The sequence below is a fragment of the Saccostrea cucullata genome, unplaced genomic scaffold (assembly GCF_032062105.1).
Source record: "Saccostrea cucullata isolate Sc308-1 unplaced genomic scaffold, CSIRO_AGI_Scuc_v1 ctg524, whole genome shotgun sequence".
Taxonomy (NCBI): Eukaryota; Metazoa; Mollusca; class Bivalvia; order Ostreida; family Ostreidae; genus Saccostrea; species Saccostrea cuccullata.
In genome coordinates this window covers 319,209-325,951 of record NW_026931135.1, presented here as the reverse complement: position 1 = coordinate 325,951, position 6,743 = coordinate 319,209, and positions in this window count along the sequence as shown.

The window sequence follows — 6,743 nt, the reverse complement described above, 5'->3', positions numbered from 1 at the left end:
TCAGTGCTAACTTGAATGTTATTCTCAAAAGAAAATAAATGACTACCAGAAGCTAACTCATTAATAAAGTAATTAAGATCTACACTTTAAAACTAGACTGAGATATTTCAAAAATTAAATATCACTTGTTATCACTAAGGTCAACTCAAACCTTTTATATATCAAGTTATATTATATATAGAACTCAAAAATAAAAAATTACAAAGGCATTTAAAAAAAAATAGAAATAAAATGCCTAGATACATGCCTGGTCTCAAGGAGAGTAGATAACAGGGGGTTTAATTGTTCTACCCCACCTTGACTGTCTAAGGGGTTCAGGACTAGGTAAATTAACAAGAGGCCCAGGGGCCACAGCGCTCACCTGAGCATATCGGGCTTGAATTTACTCCCCCCCCCCTCAAGGCGGTCATCATTTGAACAAACTGGAATCTACACTACCTGAGGATGATTCCATATAAATATCACTAATCATATTAAGCTTTGAAGTACTTGAAAAGAAGATTTTAAAAGGTTTCCCTATATATCCTTATGTAAAACTTGGGTCGGCCATTTTGGCCCACCCTAGCCCCGGGGGTCATGATTTGAACAAACTTGAATCTGCACTACGTGAGGATGATTCCACATGAGTTTCATCTTTCCTGGCCCAGTGGTTCTTGAGAAGATTTTTAAAGATTTTTCCTATATATTCCTATGTAAAACTTGGGTTGGCCATTTCGGCCCCAGCCTTGCCCCGGGGGTTATGATTTGAACAAACATGAATCTACACTACCTGAGGATGATTCCACATGAGTTTCATCTTTCCTGGCCTAGTGGTTCTGGAGAAGAAGATTTTTAAAGATTTTTCTTATATATTCCTATGTAAAACTAGGGTCAGCCATTTTGGCCCCACCCTTGCCCCGGGGTTCATGATTTGAACAAATTTGAATCTGCACTATATGAGGATGATTCCACATGAGTTTCATCTTTCCTGGCCCAGAGGTTCTGGAGAAGAAGATTTTTAAAGATTTTTCCTATATATTCCTATGTAAAACTAGGGTCGGCCATTTTGGCCCCACCCTTGCCCCGGGGGTTATGATTTGAACAAACATGAATCTACACTACCTGAGGATGATTCCACATGAGTTTCATCTTTCCTGGCCTAGTGGTTCTGGAGAAGAAGATTTTTAAAGATTTTTCTTATATATTCCTATGTAAAACTAGGGTCAGCCATTTTGGCCCCACCCTTGCCCTGGGGTTCATGATTTGAACAAATTTGAATCTGCACTATATAAGGATGATTCCACATGAGTTTCATCTTTCCTGGCCCAGAGGTTCTGGAGAAGAAGATTTTTAAAGATTTTTCCTATATATTCCTATGTAAAACTAGGGTCGGCCATTTTGGCCCCACCCTTGCCCTGGGGGTCATGATTTGAACAAACTTGAATCTACACCACCTGAGGATGATTCCACATGAGTTTCATCTTTACCTGGCCCAGTGGTTCTGGAGAAGAAGATTTTTAAAGATTTTTACTATATATTCCTATGTAAAACTTGGGTCGGCCATTTTGGCCCCACCTTTGCCCTGGGGGTCATGATTTGAACAAACTTGAATATACACTACCTGAGGATGATTCCACATGAGTTTCATCTTTCCTGGCCCAGTGGTTCTGGAGAAGAAGATTTTTTAAAGATTTTTCCTATATATTCCTATATAAAACTAGGGTCGGCCATTTGGCCCCACCCTTGCCCCAGGGGTCATAATTTGAACAAACTTGAATCTACACTACCTGAGAATGATTCCACATGAGTTTCGTCTTTCCTGGCCCAGTGGTTCTGGAGAAGAAGATTTTTCCTATATATTCCTATTTAAAACTTGGGTCGGCCATTTTGGCCCCACCTTTGCCCCGGGGGTCATGATTTGAACAAACTTGAATATACACTACCTGAGGATGATTCCACATGAGTTTCATCTTTCCTGGCCCAGTGGTTCTGGAGAAGAAGATTTTTTAAAGATTTTTCCTATATATTCCTATGTAAAATTAGGGTCGGCCATTTTGGCCCCACCCTTGCCCCGGGGGTCATGATTTGAACAAACTTGAATCTACACTACCTGAGGATGATTCCTCATGAGTTTCATCTTTCCTGGCCCAGTGGTTCTGGAGAAGAAGATTTTTAAAGAATTTTCCTATATATTCCTTTGTAAAACTTGGGTCGGGCATTTTGGCCCCACCCTTGCCCCGGGGGTCATGATTTGAACAAACTTGAATCTACACTACCTGAGGATGATTCCACATGAGTTTCATTTTTCCTGGCCCAGCGGTTCTGGAGAAGAAGATTTTTTAAAAATGCCATTAATTTTTAACAAATTCATGATTTTCTCCCCTTGGAAAAGGGCGTGGCCCTTCATTTGAACAAACTTGTATTCCCTTTACTCAAGGATGTTTTGTGCCAAGTTTGGTTGAAATTGGCCCAGTGGTTCTTGAGAAGAAGTCGAAAATGTGAAAAGTTTACAGAAAGACGGACAGACAGACAGACGGACGCCGGACAAAATGTGATCAGAAAAGCTCACTTGAGCCTTCGGCTCAGGTGAGCTAAAAACAGGAGGAACTGTCTCCTGATCTTCCTCTTGATCATAAAAATCTAGTGTCTTCTACAGGGGGTTCTAATGACTTGTCAAGGTCAGTAACTACTGGTATCAAGTTTCTAGGAGGTAAAATGCCTTCATAGGGTTTTAACTAATCTACACAGCATTGTTAAGGCTTGAATAAGGGGGCGGGGCCTAATTTATACGGGAAAAGTATACTATGACGTCACACAAAAATATGACATTTATGTAGTTCTCATAAAACGTGTAAATAAAATAATTTGCAACACTGAACAGTATTAGCATAATAAACAACATTATAACTTATCAATGCATTTAAAAAAGTTGCTAGTTAGATCCCTTGTAGCTTGTTAAAAACTAAACACTCATTACGAAGAACTTGTAAACATGACGTCATACTGGTAAAAATGACGTACTTCGTGTGCTGTAAGAGGCAAATTGAGAAAATGTATATCAATGAAAAATGTGTTTTATTATTAAACGGAATATTATTTACAAATTTTAAATAGTCGATTAATACCAAGGTATAGTCTTTGGTTAGTGCGATTGTTAATTAACTACAAAGAGAATGTATTTTATTAATTATGTCGTGTTTTATGTACAGGTTACGTATATTTTACATCGAGGTGCCCCATAAAATCGTACTTTCGCAAGGGCATACACTGCATAGATCTGAACCATTTTTTAAATATAGATAAAGGATATATTCCTTAACTTGAAAAGTGCTGCTGCTTTCTTTAAATCGAGGCTGTGAATTTATAAGTACACAAAATATTTGGTAAAATTCTAACATATTTCGACATTTGCCTATTTACTTAAACATTTAAGTATTAAAATGCATTTTCCATTCAAAGCAGCAGCACTTTTCAGAAACTACAAAGTACACAGAAATAATTAATAGCTTGAATTTTTAAATCCAATTGGGGTATGCCCTTGCGATACTGAAATTTGTAATTGACCTACATTCCGTGTACCTGCTATGCGTTTATCACGTGACTATCCATCGATGGGACCAAACTCTACACAGTACAGAGTATGTTATACTATGCTATTTCCATAAGTATTTAATTTCTGTGATAATAGAATTGCTGAATAAAAAGAAATTCTATTTTAAAAATTCCCCTTTTTTGCACGTCTATTTCCGTTGATTTCTTATAGTAAGCCTTAACAGTGCTGCGTACATGTACCACAATGAGAGGGCTCTTAGGGTCTTTTTGAATTTGATAAGTTACATCTGTGATCTTCTTAATAACTTTGTATGGCCCTATCCATCGTAAACCTAACTTAACACCAGCTGAGGGTGGATACCACCTCCAGACAAAGCCATTTTCTGTAAACTCTCTAGGTTTTAATCCCCTATCATAGTACTTATTCTGTTTTGATGCTGCCTGTCTAAGATTTTCTGACACAAAATTGTAAGAATCAGATAAAACTATTCTTAACCACTCGACATATTCTACAGGACAAGTGGGGATAGGTGAAGAAGGAGGATTCCCTAACATAAGATCAACTGGGCTCATAATTTCATGGCCAAACATGACTAAATTTGATGAGCAACCTGAACTTTCTTGAATGGTTGACCTATATGCCATAAGAACAAAGGGTATATTGTCATCCTAATTATCCCTATTTTTATTTGCATAAGCTGACAACATTTGCAAAAGTGTCCTATTCATCCTCTCAACTAAACCATCTGACTGTGGCCTATATGGAGTAGTCCGTGTCTTTTCAATGCCTTACTTCTCACATAAGACTGAAAATAGTTCCGATTCGAACTCGCGACCTTGGTCTGAGTGAATCTGTTTAGGGACACCAAATCTACAGATGAATTCACTAACTATCTTATCTGCTACTGTCAAAGCTGTGTGATTAGGTACTGGATACGCTTCAGCCCACTTAGAAAAGTAATCACAGAGAACTATGATGTATTCATTACCATTTCTTGTTCTGGGTAAAGGGCCTAAAATATCAACTCCTAACCTATCTAAAGGAGCACCTATGACTGATTGATGAAGAGATGACCTCCCAAGACCTGGACCAGCTTTTGCTCGGGCACAAACATCACACTCTTTACACCAACGTTTCATGTCTGAAGACATACCAGGCCAATATACCCTACGCTTTATGGATTTAATGGTACGTTCCCTACCTAAGTGACCAGCAGTTTTATTCTCATGCAGCTCATGAAATATCTGAGATCTAATGTGTCTCATCGTCGCAAACCACGGCCTAAATGTACGCTCCTCTCCCATTTGGCCGTGGTTGATCGAGCACAGAATTCTTCGTAGCTCATTAAAATATTGACCAATGCGAGTAAAGCATAGTCGGATGATGAACTTTATCGCGACCTTTCAATATCCAATCGCAGTATAGGAAATATTTCTTGTATACTTATGACGTCAGTCGTTGATTTCGATTGCGATGGAAACAAAACTTGTCACTGACTAAATATGACGTCACAATAGAGAGGCGTAAATATTCAAGATTACGACACTTTTTGTGTTCAAGCAGCCACGGGTAGGAGAAAGCTATATGCGGACTCCGGACCGTGGCTTGAGACGATGAATGTGTCTAGGAGCAGTCAACAACAAAGACTCATTATCATCTAATGACTTCCACTTGTAACACAACATGTTTTCTTTGACTTCAAGAGATTCCCATAATCCCCAATAAGTTTTCAAGTCAGGAGAAGCATCCAAAACAACATGCCTAGGGGGTTAAACAATGGAACCTTCTTTTAACCTAATAAATTGCCTAATTGCAGGTTCTTCTTGTTGCCAAGATCTCAACTGATCAACTGACCAAGTATCCAACCAGTTAGGTACAACATCACAACTATCATCACCATTGTCATCAACAGAATTGTGGGACCCTGACTCCGCCGAGTTGAACCATTGGTCGGTTCTCACAGGAGCAACCTTAGCGGCCGAGGACAATAATATGCTGCCCATTTGCTTCGGTGCACCTGTTCGACCACCAGAATCCACACAATTCCATAAATGACAATCAGGACAATCCCCACGCTTACAATAACTGGAAAGCCTTCTTGACAAACTATCAGCATTGCAATGAAATTTCCCTGGCCAGTGTTGAATGGAAAAAATCATAAGTCTCTAAAACTGAAAGCCATCTAGCCAAAATTCCTTCTGGATTCTTAAAGTTCTTCAATCACACAAGGGAAGCATGATCTGTTCTAACCGTGAAATGTCTACCCCAAAGGAAATGTCTATACAAGCGAATGAAAGTAACTACTGCCAACAACTCCTTTTAAGTGGTACAATATCTTACTTGGGATTTATTCAAAGTCCTACTAGCATAAGCAATGACCTTCTCCTCGCCATTTTGTACTTGAGATAGAACAGCACCTAATCTTGTCAAACTAGCATCTGTATCTAAGATGAACTCTGAGGTACTATCAGGATAAGCTAACACAGGAGCTGAACAAAGGAGTTCCTTAAGTTTCTCAAATGATTTTTGACAATCTGAAGTCCAACAAAATTTCTTCCCTTTTCTTGTCAAATATGTTAAAGGGGCTGCAAAGGTGGAAAACTCAGGAATAAACCTCCTATAATATCCTACTAACCCTAAGAAGCTTCTAACCTCTGTGACATTACTAGGTACAGGCCATTTCTTAACTTTGTCAATTTTACTAGGATCACACTGAATTCCTTTATCAGACATCACATGACCTAAAAATGACACTTCTCTCTGAAATAGTACACACTTTGAGGGTTTCAAGGTCAAATTCGCTGACCTGAGTCTGTCGAACCCTAGCTTAAGATTTTTTAAAGCTTGGTCAAAACTGCTTCCAAACACAATGATGTCATCTAAATAACATAAACATTTCTCCCATCTGAGACCTCTAAGAACTAACTCAATTAATCTCTCATAACAACTAGGGGCATTGCACATGCCAAAGGGCATTACTTTAAACTGGAATAAGCCCATATGAGTTGAGAAAGCTGTTTTTGATTTATCCTTATCTGACATCTCCATCTGCCAATACCCAGAAACTAAATCTAATGTACTGAACCAGGAAGCTCCAGCTAAAGAATCAAGTGACTCATCTATGCGGGGCAAAGGGTAAGCGTCTTTCTTAGTAACTGAGTTAAGTTGCCTATAGTCTACGAAAAATCTCCAAGAACCATCTTTTTTAGCA